We start from the raw sequence: 16,681 nt of genomic DNA, 5'->3' as shown, positions 1-16,681 counted from the left end.
ACACCAAGTACACACCTGTAATCCCAGCACTTTGGGAGGCCGAGACAGGTGGATCATGAGGTCAAGAGATCAAGGCCATCCTGGCTAACATGGTGAAACCCCGTCTCTACTAAAAATACAAAAAAATTAGCCGGGCGTGGTGGCGGGCGCCTGTAGTCCCAGCTACTCGGGAGGCTGAGGCAGGAGAATGGCGTGAAACTGGGAGGCGGAGCTTGCAGTGAGCCGAGATCGTGCCACTGCACTCCAACCTGGGCGACAGAGCGAGACTCCGTCTCAAAACAAACAAACAAACAAAAACGTTAAATATTTCCCAAGAACCTGTGACTAGATTATATCTACATAATGGTCTGTTATCTGTGTGTTTGTGAAGAATTCTCCCCGTAGAGGTAGATTCTTGTCTTCCTAAGACAAATCTGAATCAGTCCTAAGATCACATCATCAGTGACTTGAATTCCTCCTCCCCTTTGTCCCTGTTTCGTTTAGCTTCCATGGTCAGAGTCCTCTCTCCCGTGTGTACACCTTTATCAACCTCCCCTCTCACTTCCTCACACTCCCTAGGCAAAACCACAACCCTGGTGATAATTCCAATTTGCTGCCTGGTAGGCATCTGCACCTGTCCAGCCAAATGAGGCTGGCATCACACTAACGAGCTTCACTTTCAAATTCACAACCACAAACCTCACATGGAGTCTTCACGCCCCTTGGCAATCATACAACACTTATCCAGGTTAATTTCTCCCTTCATTTTCCAAGCAGTTATTTTATAACCTCTCCTTTCTGCTCAAACCTCCAACACCTCCTCCCTTCCCCTCACTTCCAGTTAATGGCTTTCTTTCGGTTCACTGTGAATGTTGACACAATCAGCAGAGAAGCTGTGTGATCTCCCCCCCTCCCCACACCTATCTATCATTCTCTAAATCCCCACGCTCTGGGCTCCTGCCTACTATTATAGACAAAGCATCTCTGCTATTAGAGCCCAGCCCTCTGCCTGTGCACTTGATCCAGTCCCCTCTGATTACTCATGGATATCACTCAGAAACTATCCCCTCTCTCTGCTACATCAGGGTTTTATTTTTTATTTTTTATTTTTTTTGCTCTCTGCTGGATCATTCCTATTAGAATATACATAAGATAGGCCAGGCGCAGTGACTCACACCTGTAATCCCAACAGTTTGGGAGGCTGAGGTGGGCGGATCACCTGAGGTCAGGAGTTTGAGACCAGCCTGACCAACATGGTGAAATCCCATCTCTACTAAAAATACAAAAATTAGCCGGTCATGGTGGCACATGCCTGCAATCCCAGCTGCTTGGGAGGCTGAGGCAAGAGAATCGCTTGAACCCGGGAGGCGGAGGTTGCAATGAGTCAAGATCGTGCCATTGCACTTCAGCCTGGGCAACAACAGTGAAACTCCATCTCGAAAAAAAAAACAAAAAAACAAAAAGAATATACATAAGTTTTTTCTATTCCCCTATAATGCTTCTCTTAACTAGGCTTTAGACATTATCTACTGCCCCATTTCTTTGCTCCCTTTTCCAGCAAAACACCTTTGAAAGAATGATCTACATTTGCTGTATCCAATTCCTTGTTTCCTATTCTCTGTAAAATCCACCCCAATCTCACTCTAACTCAACCTCTCCTCCAAAACTTTTCCTATCAAAAGGAAGAGCCAGTGGCTCACACCTATAATCCCAGCATTTTGGGAGGCCGAGGCAGGAGGATCACTTGAGGTCAGGAGTTGACCAGCCTGGTCAACATGGCAAAAACCCCGTCTCTACTAAAAACACAAAAATTAGCTGGGCATGGTGGCGCATGCCTGTAATCCCAGCTACTCAGGAGGCTGAGGTATGAGAATCGAATCGACTGAACCCGGGAGGTAGAGGTGGCAGTGAGCCAAGATTGCGCCATTGCACCCAGCCTGGGCAACGGAGACTCTGTCTCAAAAAAAAAAAAGGAGAGCCAGCTGGACTCCAAAAGAGAGCCCATCTTTCTACCGAGCCCAGGCCAGGTGACCCCATTTTGCCTCTCTCCCAGGCTTGACCACTATGCCATCCATCATCAAGTTCCCACTGACCACCGAGTCTGCTATGAAGATGGAAGACAACAACACACTTGTGTTGATTGTGGATGTTAAAGCCAACAACACCAAGTCAAACAGGCCGTGAAGAACCTCTATGACGTGGATGTGGCCAAGGCCAACACCCTGATTCGGCCTGATGGAGAGAAGAAGGCATAAAGGCAAATGTTCGACTGGCTCCTGATTATGATGCTTTGAATGTTGCCGACAAAATTGGGATCATCTAAACTGAGTCCAGCTGGCTAATTCTTATCTGATACAATTGATCACTGTTCCTGCCTCCTCTTTGCCAGAGGGGCTCTTGCAATTTTGTTGAGTTTTACCTCCAGAAGCCCAACTGGGTTCTCATAATGATCTGAAAAAAATCCCCTCATGCTTCCAGCAGGGGGAGAGGAAAAGCAGCCGTTTTGGAATACACCCAGAACACTCTGATTTTTTCAGGGGATTTTTTTTTCTTTTGAGACAGAGTTTTGCTCTCCTTGCCCAGGCTGGAGTGCAATTGAGTGATCTCGGCTCAGCGCAACCTTCGCCTCCTGGGTTCAAGTGATTCTCCTGCCTCAGCCTCCCAAGTAGCTGGGATTACAGGCATGCACTTCCACGCCTGGCTAATTTTGTATTTTTAGTAGAGATGGGGTTCCTCTATGTTGGTCAGGCTGGTCTTGAACTCCTGACCTCAAGTGATCCGCCTGCCTTGGCCTCCCAAAGTGCTGGGATTACAGGCATGAGCCACCGTGCTCGGCCCAGAACACTGTTCTTAATAAGGCCTGCCCTGAAAGGAAACTACAGTCATACACTGCATAAGACGTTTTGGTCAACAACAGACCACATATATGATGATTGTCTCAGAAGATACCATATTTTTACTGTACCCTTTTAATGTTTAGATTTGTTTAGATAGGGCCAGGTGCAGTGGCTCACGTCTGTAATCCCCCAGCAGCACTTTGGGAGGCAGAGGCAGGAGGATCCCTTGAGCTGAGATCCAGCCACTGCACTCCAGCCGGGAAGACAGAGCAAGTCTCTGTCTCAGAAAAAAGAAAGAAAGAAAGAAAACAAAAGAAAAAAAGCTTTATCAGACAAACAAAAATTGAGAACATTCACATCCGTAATCCCAGCATTTTGGGAAGCTGAGGCAGGGAGGGCCCCTTGAGCCCAGGAGTTCAAGACCAGCCTGGACAACATAGTGAGACCCCAGCCTCTACAAAAAATTACAAAACTTAGCCAATCATGGTGGCACATGCCTGTGGTCCCACTGACTCTGGAGGTTGAGGTGGGAGGATCACCCAAGCCAGGGAGATTAGGGCTGCAGTAAGCCATGATTGTGCCACTGCACTCCACCCTGGGTGACAGACCAAGACTCTTGCCTAAAAACAAACAAACAAACAAAAAAATTAAGGACATTTTTGCCGGCAGACCTGCTTTTCAAAAAATGTTTAAAGTATTTTTTTGTTTGTTTTTGTTTTTGTTTTTGTTTTTTGAAGTGGAGTCTCACTCTGTCGCCCAGGCTGGAGTGCAATGGCACGATCTCGACTCACTGCAACCTCCACCTCCCAGTTCAAGTGATTCTCTTGCCTCAGCCTCCCAAGTAACTGGGACTATAGACGTGCACCACCACACCCGGCTTATTTTTGTATTTTTAGTAGAAACAGGGTTTCACCATGTTGGCCAGGCTGATCTCGAACTCCTGACCTCCAGTGATCTGCCCACCTTGGCCTCCCAAAGTACTGGGATTACAGGTGTGAGCCACTGCACCTGGCCTAAAGTTGTTTTTTTTTTTTTTTGCCTGGGCACAGTGGCTTAATGCCTGTAATCCTAGCACTTTGGAAGGTCGAGGCAGGCAGACTGCTTGAGCCCAGCAGTCTAAGACCAGCCTGGGCAACATGGCAAAAACTCATCTCTACAAAAAACAAAAAAATACAAAAAATTGGCGACATGTGGTGGTGCACACCTGTAATCCCAGCTACCCAGGAGGCTGAGGTGGGAGGATCACCTGGGCTAGGGAGGTCAAGGCTGCAGTGAGATGAGATTGTGCCATTGTACATCAGCCTGGGTGACGGAGTGAGATGCTGTCTCAAAATAAAATAAAATAAAATAAATAAAATAAAATAAAATAAAATAAAATAAAATAAAATAAAATAAAATAAAATAAAATAAAAGAAGGCTGGGCGTAGTGGCTCATGGCTGTAATCCTAGCGCTTTGGGAGGCTGAGGCAGGCAGGTTGCCTAAGCTCAGGACTTCGAGACCAGCCTGGGCAACACAGTGAAACCCCGTCTCTACTAAAATACAAAAAATTAGCCAGGTGTGGCAGCGTGCGACTCTAGTCCCAGCTACACAGGAGGCTGAGGCAGGAGAATTGCTTGAACTCAAGAGGCGGAGGTTGCAGTGAGCCGAGATGGTGCCACTGCACTCCAGCCTGGGTGACAGAGTGAGACTCCGTCTCCAAAAAAAAAAATAAATAATTAAAATTAAAAAAGTTTTTAAGAGAGATGAAAAATGACATTGGTCAGAAATTCAGAAATACATGAAGAAAGGAGGAACATTAGAGAAGGAATAAGTGAAGATAAAATAATTTTACATGAAGTGACACAAAAATCTAAGGAATAAATATATGTTGAAGGAGAAAGTTAACACACAAAAAGACATTTATAGAATGGCACCATTCATATGAATTATAAAAACATACTAAACAGGCTGGGCGTGGTGGCTCACACCTGTAATCCCAGCACTTTGGGAGGCAGAGGCAGGCAGATCACGAGGTCAAGAGATCGAGACCATCCTGGCGAACACAGTGAAACCCCATCTCTACTAAAAATATTTTTTAAAAAAATTAGCCAGGCATGGTGGCGGGCACCTGTAGTCCCAGCTACTCAGGAGGCTGAGGCAGGAGAATGGTATGAACCTGGGAGGCAGAGCTTGCAGTGAGCCGAGATCGCGCCACTGCACTCCAGCCTGGGGAACAGATCAAGACTCCATCTCAAAAAAAAAAAAAAACATACTAAACAATGCCATATGTACTCTATGGATATATATAAGTACACACATCTTCTCTAAGAAGAGTGAAACCAACTTCAGGATCAGTTACCTCTGGGGAGGGTGGCAGGAAGGCAATGTAAGAAGAATTTTTTTTTTTTTTTTGAGACAGAGTCTTGCCCTGTCTCAATGGCACAATCTCGGCTCACTGCAACCTCCACCTCCTGGGTTCAAGTGATTCTCCTGCCTCAGCCTCCCAAGTAGCTGGGACTACAGGCATACGCCACCACACCTAGCTAATTTTTGTATTTTTAGTAGAGATAGGGTTTCACCATATTGGTCAGGCTGGTCTCGAACTCCTGACCTGAGGTGATCCACCCACCTCAGCCTCCCAAAGTGCTGGGATTACAGGCGTGAGCCACCATGCCTGGCCGAGAAGAATCTTTTGGCTGTAGTTGTAATATCTTATTTATTTATTTATTTTTTGAGATAAGAGTCTCGCTCTGTCACCCAGGCTAGAGTGCAGTGGCATGATCTTGGCTCACTGCAACCTCCACCTCCCAGGTTCAAGGAATTCTCCTGCCTCAGCCTCCCGAGTAGCTGGACTACAGGCATGTGCCACCATGCCCTGCTAACTTTTTATTTTTAGTAGAGATGAGGGTTCACCATCTTGGCCAGGCTGGTCTCAAACTCCTGACCTTGTGATCCGCCCGCCTCAGCCTCCCAAAGTGCTGGGATTTCAGGCGTGAGCCACCACGCCCAGCCTTATTTATTATTTTTGAGACAGTGTCTCACTCTGTCACCCAGGCTGGGGTGCAGTGGTGCAATCTCATTTCAGTGCAGCCTCACCTAACTAGCTCAGGTGATCCTCTCACTTCAGCCTCCTGGGTAGCTGGGATTACAGGCATGCACCACCACGCCCGGCCATATTTTATTTATTTAGAAACTATCTCAGGCTGGGCACAGTGACTCACGCCTGTAATCCCAGCATTTTGAGAGTTGGAGGTGGGCAGATTGCTTGAGCTCAGGAGTTCGAGACCAGCCTGGGCAACATAGAAACCCCATCTCTACAAAAAATACAAAAACTAGGCCGGGTGCGGTGGCTCACGCCTGTAATCCCGGCACTTTGGGAGGCCAAGACAGGTGGATCACCTGAGGTCAGGAGTTTGAGACCAGCCTGACCAACATGGTGAAACCCCATCTCTACTAAAAATACAAAATTAGTCAGGCATGGTGGTGGGTGCCTGTAGTCCCAGCTACTTGGGAGACTGAGGCAGGAGAATCACTTGAACCTGGGAGGCGGAGGTTGCAGTGAGCTGAGATCGTGCCATTGCACTACAGCCTAGGTGACAAGAGCAAAACTCCATCTCAAAAACAAAAAAAAAATTTTTTTTTAATTAGCCGTGTGTGGTGGTACACGCCTGTGATCTCAGCTACTCGGGAGGTAGAAGTGGGAAGATCTCTTGAGCCCAGGAGTTTAAGGCTGAAGTGAGCCATGATCTTGCCACTGAGCTCCAGCCTGGGAGACAGAGTAAAAAAAAGAGTGTTGTCCACGTTTATTTAAAAAAATTTTTTTTTTTTGAGACGGAGTTTCACTCTTGTTGCCCGGGCTAGAGTGGAATGGCACGATCTCAGCTCACTGCAGCCTCCACCTCCTGGGTTCAAGCGATTCTCTTGCCTCAGCCTCCTGAGTAGCTGGGATTATAGGCGCCCACCACCACCCCCGGCTAATTTTTTGTATTTTCAGTAGAAGTGGGGTTTCATCATGTTGGCCAGGCTAGTCTCAAACTCCCGACCTCAGGTGATCCACCCACCTCGGCCTCCCGAAGTGCTGGGATTATTGGCGTGAGCCACCAAGCCTGGCCTTTAAATTTTTTTTTAACACACAGGGTCTCACTGTGTTGTTCAGGCTTGATTGGTGCACATTTTAAGAAAAAAAGGCGTAAGTAACTTTGTTTCCCAACGTCTAAGGCAAGGTTTCTGATTCTGATTCCAGGGATTCCTCGAGTGCCCATAAACCCCTGGAAATTATGTAAAAGGAATGCGAGGGTGTCTATGTATATCTGTGTATGTGTGTGCACGTGGGTGTCAGCACGTGACATGCACATTTTGGGGGAGTTAGAGCCACAGCACTTGATGGGGTTTCAAAGGGAGTCCATGTCTCAGAAGATGGCTACAAACCACCGCTCTGAAGGCAAGGTCATCCAGGGAATGGCTGCTTAGAGCTTTCTTCTCTCCACGGTGTGCAGACTTGGGAATCTGGACGCTCCTTTTTCTGCTCACAGGCTGTCTTTCTGCATGCTTTCCACTGATGCGAGGGTGGGGACTTCTCTCAGCCCGAACCGTTTGCTCCACTGTCTCATGACATGAAAACAAATGTGCACGAAACAGCCCATTCATTAAAAGAATCACGCGAAGAATGACCTCCACCTGCGGTAGTCATCAAATAACAGAATAATTCAGGGCTGGAGGGGTAGGGAGGGGACATCAAGATGCAGAGAGCTCATTTGTCTTTTCATTCTCGCAGTTTGGCTCAGAATGACCAAATGTTCATAGAAATATGAACCCTGTACCATGGCATTTAAAACTCCAAATATTTTAATCCTTGAACATATATGGGATGCATTGTGTTGGACTAACTTCAGATCTGGGTAACTAAAGATTTCTCTAATTGGAAATAAATAGTAAAAGAAATTATATTTGAGACCAGGTGCGGTGGCTCACACCTGTAATCCCAGCACCTTGGGAGGCCAAAGTGGGCAGATCACTTGAAGTCAGGAGTTTGAGACCAGCCTGGCCAACATGGTGAAACCCCATCTCTACTAAAAATACAAAAATTAGCAGGGCGTGGTGGCGGGTGCCTGTAGTCCCAGCTACTCAGGAGGCTGAGGCAGGACAATCACTTGAACATGGGAGGCAGAGGTTGCAGTGAGCCGAGAATGTGCCTTCACTCCAGCCTGGGCAACAGAGCAAGACTCTGTCTCAAAAAAAAAAAAAAAGAAAGAAAGAAAGAAAGAAAGAAATTATATTTCAGAAAAATAGAATCTGGTCTTTTTCCCTCCAACCATCTAAAGTTCAATACTGTGATAGCCAAGTTCTTTCAGTTAGTTGCCTTTGCAGGTTCATGTTTATTAATCAGCTACACTTTCCAAAATCATATTATTTGTGGAGGATTCTGAGTAGTGAAAATTAGTAGCTTGATGTCTCATCTAAATGCCAAAAATATGCAGCAGAAATACAGTTAAAAATAACTTTAATTGAACAAATGTTTGAAATAACTCATCTTTTTTTTTTTTTATATTTCATGACACAATGAAAAGATATCATGGCCATTTCTGGAAAAGGAGATTTATCTGCCAAGAGCCGTACGTGCTCACCTTCAAATTCACAAGTGCTGAAACCGCTAATGACCAACAAAAGTGTTTCCTCTGAGTGGGATTCCATATCCCCCCAGACCCCTACTGCTGTATTCTGTTTTTACCTTGCAGCAATAAAAAGTAGCTCATTCTTGGTTTTTATCTGGCAAAATATCACAATTTAATTAAATTATTTTGGTGTGAGTCCAAAACAGTCTCTCCACAGTGTCACGAAAGTTATAGGTTTTCTGATAGATGCCAAGACCATTAAGCCCACTTTATGATAATTATGCACCCATGTATCATGCTCATCTATATTTTACAGTTCATTATTTAACAGTGCTTATCTCAAAGGTTAAAGTCTTTATAGGATCATTTGGCTGATTCTTAACTTGGCTAATTTACAAATAATCTCACAAATATCTTTTTGTCACTGTTATTTGTCCACAAAGATCTGATTGAGAGTATGGAATCTTTACATTATAAATGCTTCACTGCTTTAACTAGATGCTCTTCCGGGTTTCCTTATGACAAATAATGACCACTCTGTCAAATAAATGCAATACACATTCATAATGTGGTGAACTGATTTTTTAAACCATTTTTCCTTCATTATAAATTAGAAATCAATAATCTAAGTTGTATTTCCTGTTCATTAATGCACATTAATAAAAGCCATCATATAAAAAAAGAAAGCTGAAAACATGGAAAAAATAACAAAAGATCTTTTTCATAATAAAACATTTTGGGTTACTAATGAAACTAATTAAAAGTACAAAAATTCTAAAAGATTCGTATAAATGCAATAAATCATCCTAAAGATTGAAATGCATGTAATGTTTATAGGGCTGTTTCCTGGGCCGGGGAAACACACTAGGGATACACTAGCCAGATCATTGGAATTCTAGCCAATGCCTCTTTCATTTCTTATAGAGAAACACAAGTCGATTTTTGATGCTTATTAAAAAAAAGTGATTCCTTGATTCACATCTTAACTGAAAATTATAACTTATTAACAAAGGGTAAGAACATCAGAATTATCCATAATAATTGGTCTTGGTCTATCACACAAATATTTGTTCCCTTCCTACACAGGACTGTTTTCTGGGAGCAAAGAATCACTGTGGATTTAGCAAGGACCTTGGAAGCCCCCAGGATGCTTTACACTGGATTTCATTAGCTGCCTGGTATTCCTTTGAGGTCCGTAAGTAAACTGCTGCATTTCTGAGAACAGAACCGAATGGGTCATCCTGAATTACTTCAGTCTAGTACTGCAGTTTTCCCAACAAAGACATAGAGGCACAGCAGAAGGGTGAATCCATAGTTATCAAGCTGGGGATTAGATCAGGAAGCCTCCTTCCAGATCAAGCAGCTATCTGCCACGACTGTGGTGGGAGGGGGAGGTCAACGTAGAATCTCACCTCTCACAGTACACAAAACCTCAATTGCTTAAAGAGTTAAATAGGCTGGGCACAGCGGCTCATGCCTGTAATCCCAGCACTTTGGGAGGCCAAGGTGGACAGATCTCTTGAGGCCAGGAGTTCGAGACCAGCCTGGGCAACACAGGGAGACCTTGTCTCTACAAAAAAATTTAAAAATTTGGCCAGGTGCAGTAGTTCACACCTGTAATCCCAGCAGTTTGGGAGGCCGAGGTGGGCAGATTTCTTGAGGCCCGGAGTTTGAGGCCAGCCTGGCCAACATGGAGAAATCTCATCTCTATTTTAAAAAATACAAAAATTGGCAGGGTGCAGTGGCACACGCCTGTAATCCCAGCACTTTGGGAGGCCGAGGTGGGAGGATCTCTTGAGGCCCGGAGTTTAAGACCAGCCTGGCCAACATGGAGAAACCCCGTCTCTATTTTAAAAAATACAAAAACTAGCTGGGCACGGTGGCACATGCCTGTAATCCCAGCTACTCAGGGGACTGAGGCAGGAGAATCACTTGAACCTGGGAGGCAGAGGTAATGAGACAAGATTGAGCCACTGCACTCTAGCCTGGGTGACATAGCAAGACAATGTTTCAAAAAAATATTTTTTTAATTAAAAAATTAGCCAGGTGTAAGGGCACATGCCTATAGTCCCAGCTACTTGGGAGGCTGAGGTAGGAGGATCTGCCTGAGCCTGGGAGGTCAAAGCTGCAGTGAGCTATGACTGTGCCACTAGCCTCCAGCCTCTGTGACAGAGCGAGACCCTGTCTAAACAAACAAACAAAAAAATGGAAGCCTATAATCTGGGATGCCAAGGTTGGCGGATCACTTGAGGTCAGGAGTTCAAGACCAGCCTGGCCAACATGATGAAACCCCGTCTCTACTAAAAATACAAAAATTAGCTGGGCATGGTGGCACACCTGTAATCCCAGCTACTCTAGAGTCTGAGGGAGGAGAACTGCTTGAATCCGGGAGGTGGATGTTGCAGTGAGCTGAGGCTGCACTCCAGCCTGAGCAACAGAGCCAGATTCCATCTCAAAACAAAACAAAAAAACAACAAACGGTTAAATATAACAAAATCTCTAAACATGGGTGAAATTTAAGTGACTGCTTACCTTTTCAGTCTTCCAACCACCAAAGGTTGGAATGGCCCTGGGCCCAGTCCTCAGCTTTCTTTTCTTTCTCTACACTTGCAACTTGGATGCCAAATTCATACTCATGACTTTAACTAAAGCTATATACTGAAACTCCCAAGTATATATCTCCAGCCCTCTTCCTCAAACTCCAAATTCATGGACCTACATGCCTACATAAAATCTGATGGGCGTCTGATATGGTTTGACTGTGTCCCCACCCAAATCTCATCTTGAATTGTAGCTCCCATAATCCCCTATGTCGTGGGAGGGACCTGGTGGGAGGTAATTGATTCATGAGGTTGGGTTTTTCCTGTGCTGTTCTCGTGACAGTGAATAAGTCTCACGAGATCTGGTTTTATAAAGGGGAGTTCCCCTGCACACGCCTTCTTGCCCGCCGCCATGTAAGACATGCCTTTGCTCCTCCTTCACTTTCCGCCATGGTTGTGAGGCCTCCTCAGCCATGTGGAACTGTGAGCCCATTAAACCTCTTTTTCTTTATAAATAATCCAGTCTGGGGTATTTCTTGTAGCAGTGTGAGAACAGACTAATACAGCATCTTAAATTGATTAGGGCTAAAACCAAAGCCCAGCTTTCCCTCTCTCAAACCTGCTCCTTCCCTGGGTTTCTCCATCTTGGTGGATGGCAGCTCCCTCCTTCCAGTTGATGGAGTTGTTCCACAACCTCATCATCATTGTCAATCCCCTTCTTTTACACAGCCTGCATCCAACCCATCCACAAACCCCACCTTGAAAATAGGTCCAGACCCTGACTACTCCTGACCACCTTGGGGGCTACTGCCCTGGTTCAGATTGCTATGGTCTCTCACCCAGCTTACAGCACCCACTTCCTCATCTGTCTTCCCACCCTCCCACTGGCTGTTCTCACCAGGGATAGCAATTGTTTTGCAACTTAGGCCTGGGCCCAATGGCTCATGCCTGTAATCCCAGCACTTTGGGAGGCCAAGGTGGGCAGATCACCTGAAGTCAGGAGTTTGAGACCAGCCTGGCCAACATGGGGAAACCTCGTCTCTATTAAAAATACAAAAATTAGCTGGGCATGGTGGTGCTCGCCTGTAGTCCCAGCTACTTAGGAGGCTGAGGCAGGAGGCTTGTACCTAGGAGGTCAAGGTTGCAGTGAGCCGAGATCGTGCCACTGCACTCCAGCCTGGGCAACAGAGTGAGACTGTGTCAAAAACAAAAAAACAAAACACACACACACAAAAATGAGAAAACAACAACTGAGGTCACATTTTGCCCTCCTCATTCAGAGTCCTCCACTGGCTCCCATCTCATTCAGCGAAAACCCAGGGACGTCACCAGGGACCCACAGAGTCCTACGTGATGCGGTCCTGTATGTGTTTTCTCCAACCTCATTCCCCATTGATCTTGTCCTGACCCACTGTTCTCCAGCCTCATTGATCTCCTGGTGTTATTCACATAGACCTCGCCTGGATTGAGCACCCCAGGACGTTGGCATTACCAGCCTCTGCCTGAGGGCCCTGCTGTGTGTTGAACTGTGTCCCCTAACAAAGCTACGTCCAAGTCGTAGCCTTATTTGGTGCTGTGGTCTGAATGCTTAGTCCTCACAATTCAGACGTTGAGACTGAATCCCCAGTGTGATAGTATGAAGTGGTGGGGACTTTAGGAAGTGACAGGTCATAAGGGCTCTGCCCTTGGGAATGAGATTTGTGTCCTCGTCAAAGAGGCCTGAGGTGGGAGGATTGCTTGAGCCCAGGAGTTTGAGATTACAGTGAGCTAGGATTGTGCCACTGCACTTCAGCCTGGGTGACAGAGCAAGAAAGTTCTTGTCTCAAAAAAAAAAAAAAAAAAAAAAAAAGGTGGGAGGTGGGAGGGAGAGCATTAGGACAAATACCTAATGCACGTGGGGCTTAAAACCTACATGAGAGGTTGATAGGGGAAGCAGACCACCACGGCACATACATACCTGTGTAACAAACCTGCATGTTCTGCACATGTATCCCAGAACTTAAAAAATAAAAATAAAATTTAAAAGAAAAAAGAGGCACAAGGGAACCTGTGTGCCCCCTCCTCCACCATGTGAGGACACATAGAAGGTGCCAACTATCAGGAGCAGCCTCTTACCAGATACTAAATCTGCTGGTGTCTTGATCTTGGACTTCCCAGCCTCCAGAACTGTGAGCATTAAATGTATGTTGTCTATAGTTACCCAGTCTAAGGTATGTTGTTATAGCAGCATGAATGGACTAATGCTTTTTTTTTTTTTTTTTTTTTTTTTTTTTTTGAGACAGAGTCTCGCTCTGTCGCCCAGGCTGGAGTGCAGTGGCGCGATCTCAGCTCACGGAAACCTCTGACTCCTGGGTTCAAGTGATTTTCCTGCCTCAGCTTCCCAAGTAGCTGGGGTTACAGGCATGTGCCACCACGTCCAACTAACTTATTTTTGTTTTGTTTTGTTTTTGAGATGGAGTCTCGCTCTGTTGCCCAGGCTGGAGTGCAGTGGCACGATCTCGGCTCACTGCTACCTCCACCTCCCAGGTTCAAGTGATTCTCCTGCCTCAGCCTCCCAAGTAGCTGGGACTACAGGCACGTGCCACCATGCTGGCTAATTTTTTGTATTTTTAGTAGAGATGGGGTTTCACCATGTTAGCCGGGATGGTCTTGAACTCCTGACCTCGTTATCTGCCCGCTGAGCTCAGCCTTACAAAGGCTGGGATTACAGGCATGAGCCACCGCACCCAGCCAACTTATTGTATTTTTAGTAGAGAAGGGGTTTCACCATGTTGGCCAGGCTGGTCTCGAACTCCTGACCTTAGGTGGTCTACCTGCCTCAGCCTCCGAAAGTGCTGGGATTACAGGTGCGAGCCACCGTGCCCGGCCTGGACTAAGACATTTTGGAATAAGGTTTTTGCAAATGTAATCAAGTTAAGAGGAGTCATACTGGATTAGCGTGGGCTTTCAATCCAATGATGGTGATCTACTAAGGAGAGAGATTGAGAAACACAGAAGAGACGCACAGAAAAGAAGGCCATGAACTGATGGAGGTGGAGATTGGGGTGATGCAGCTGTAACCCTAAGGCAAGTGACCCCAAGGATGGCCAGCAGCTACCAGACGCTGAAAGAGGCAAGAGAGATCCTCCGAGAGACTTCAGTGCCTGCTGATGCCTTGATTTCAGACTGCTAGGCTCTAGGGCTGTGAGAGGGTGACTTCTGTTTTTTTGTTGTTGTTGTTTATTTGTTTGAGACGGTGTCTCACTCTGTTGGCCAGGCTGGAGTGCAGTGGTGTGAACTTGGCTCACTGCAACCTCCACCTCCCAGGTTCAAGCAATTCTCATGCCTCAGCCTCCCCAAGTAGTTAAGATTACAGGCGGGCGCCACCACGCCTGGCTAATTTTTGTATTTTTAGTAGAGACAGGGTTTTGCCAGTTGGCCAGGCTGGTCTCGAACTCCTGACCTCAGGTGATCCTCCCGCCTTGGCCTCCCAAAATGCTGGGATTACAGGCGCAAACCACAGCACCTGGCCTGATTTCTGTTGTTTTATGACATCCAGTCTGTGGTCATTTGTTACAGCAGCCACAATAAACTAATAGAGGTCTCGCCCCAATGTCAGATGCTTCCTACTGCCACTTAGAGGGGGCTTGCGGAGAGGGCTCTGTGTCTCTGCTCCACGCCTTTCTCTCAGGTCACCACAGCCCCAACCGAGAGGACTCTCCCATAGTTTGGGCAGGGGCACAGGGTGATGCCCTCCTTCCCCATTCTCTTTCCAATTTAGACTCTGCTGCTTCCCTAGGCTTTCTTTGTTGAGTTGCGAAAAAAGCAGATATTGCTTCTTGACCCTTACATTCTATTACTTTATTTTTTTCTTACTTCCTTTTCTTTTCTTTTTTTTTTTTTTTAGACAGAGTTTCCCTCTGTCGCCCAGGCTGGAATGCAGTGATGTGGTCTCAGCTCACTTCAACCTCCATCTCCCAGGTTCAAGTGATTTTCCTGCTTCCACCTCCTGAGTAGCTGGGATTACAGGCACCTGCCACCACGCCTGGCTAAGTTTTGTATTTTTAGTAGAGACAGAGTTTCCCCATATTGGCCAGGCTGGTCTTGAACTCCTGGCCTCAAGTGATCCCCCCTACCTTGACCTCCCAAAGTGCTGGGATTACCCACTGCGCCTGGCCAACTTTGAGTATAAATATGTGTAGGAAACCGTGAGAAGCATAACAACAAAGACACCCTCCTGCAAATGTTCTCAGGAAGAAAAAGCAGTGGTTGGAGGGATCTGGGGCTTTATGCATAGCTTGAGGCAAACCAGCTCAGAGTCACGGGGAATCAGGAGCGATGGGTCATCTCCCCGCCTCCCTGGTCACTGGTGGAGACATGGCGGAGGAAGGCTACCCATAAATAGGCCAGATAACAGCTGCACACAGGCTAGTGTCCGGGAGCTCACCCAGGGCTGCAGGGGAAAGTGGCTTCCTCTCAAGCTGTGCTTAGGGCCAGCTGTGGATGTTTCCTGACATCAACATGCTACCTTGACCAGATGATACAACAATATGTCCAGACCCCTTTGCTCAGGTCTACACAGCAAGAACACAGGGCCAGATGGCAGTGCCAGCTCCCATCTGCATTCAGCGTCGACTGCTCTGAGGCCCCAGGGGGAGAACATATGGCTCCAATACAAACGAAGACTGGCCAGGCCCTCAGCCTGCTCCTGTCTGTGCCCTTGAACTGGTGCTGCTCCTCCTAGGAGCTCCATGTCCCCCTTCCCTTTGCTGAGAGCTCTGAAGGAGAGGTAAGGAAAGTGAATCCCAAAAGGTTTACCTTTGCCAAAATAATTGTTTGCCAGGAACAGCCTCTGCTTCTAAGGGCCAAGGCAATTGAGTTCTTAATAAGTCACCTTGTGATCTACCCTAACGAAACCTCCAGATACAGTAGGAACCCCAGGACACCTCCAGCCTCTCCTGTTTTTACAAAGAAAGGAACCATTAAGACTGAACCAAGTTGTGTTTCCAGCTGAGGCTCAGAGAAGTTAAGTGACCTGGCCAAAGCCACACAGCCAGCGGTGGCAGGAATCAGTGCTCTGAGAGAGTGAGCATTGATGTTTTTGCTCATCATGCATTCACTCTTTCTCTAGTCACAGCGCCCCATTCTTCTGGTGGGAAACACCCCCCTCCCAGTCTCAGTCCATTCTGTTGGGCGAGGCTGAGCTATCTCCAGAATCTAAGGGTGACCATGTGACCCAGGCCTAATCAATCAGTGATTCCATCTCCCTTGGCCATAGTGATTGGTTCAAGGATATACCTGTAACCCATTTTGAGCCAATGAGAGTCAGGCTTAGGGTTTTTGCTGAAACAATTGAGAGAAAGAAGCTAGGGGTGCTGAGCTGAACCTACAGAGGTGCTGGGGCCACCAAGCGGAGAGATGGATTGAGGCTGAGTCCTGATGTCATCCTCTCAGTCTCTGGACCCAGCCGTGCCTGAAGCCACGTCCTTTTTGGTTTAAACCTCCTTGAATTGGTCACTGCTGTAGGTTCAGCAGATGAAAGATGCTGAACCAACTGGACCCCAAACCCACGCCCTCTTCCGACACTGCGCCGCCATCAGCCCAGATTCACCAACCTGGCTCCCCCCGGGGAGCAGACGAGGTCCACCAACCCAGGTCCCCCCGGGGAGCAGACAAGCACGTGGGCACGGCTTTGCTGTTGTTTTCGCCTTTGGATCAAACTAGCCTCAGGGACTTGGGAAGCACAGCAGAGCC

This window comes from Pan paniscus, chromosome 1, assembly GCF_029289425.2.
Source record: "Pan paniscus chromosome 1, NHGRI_mPanPan1-v2.0_pri, whole genome shotgun sequence".
Taxonomy (NCBI): domain Eukaryota; kingdom Metazoa; phylum Chordata; class Mammalia; order Primates; family Hominidae; genus Pan; species Pan paniscus.
This window is presented reverse-complemented; position numbering follows the sequence as displayed.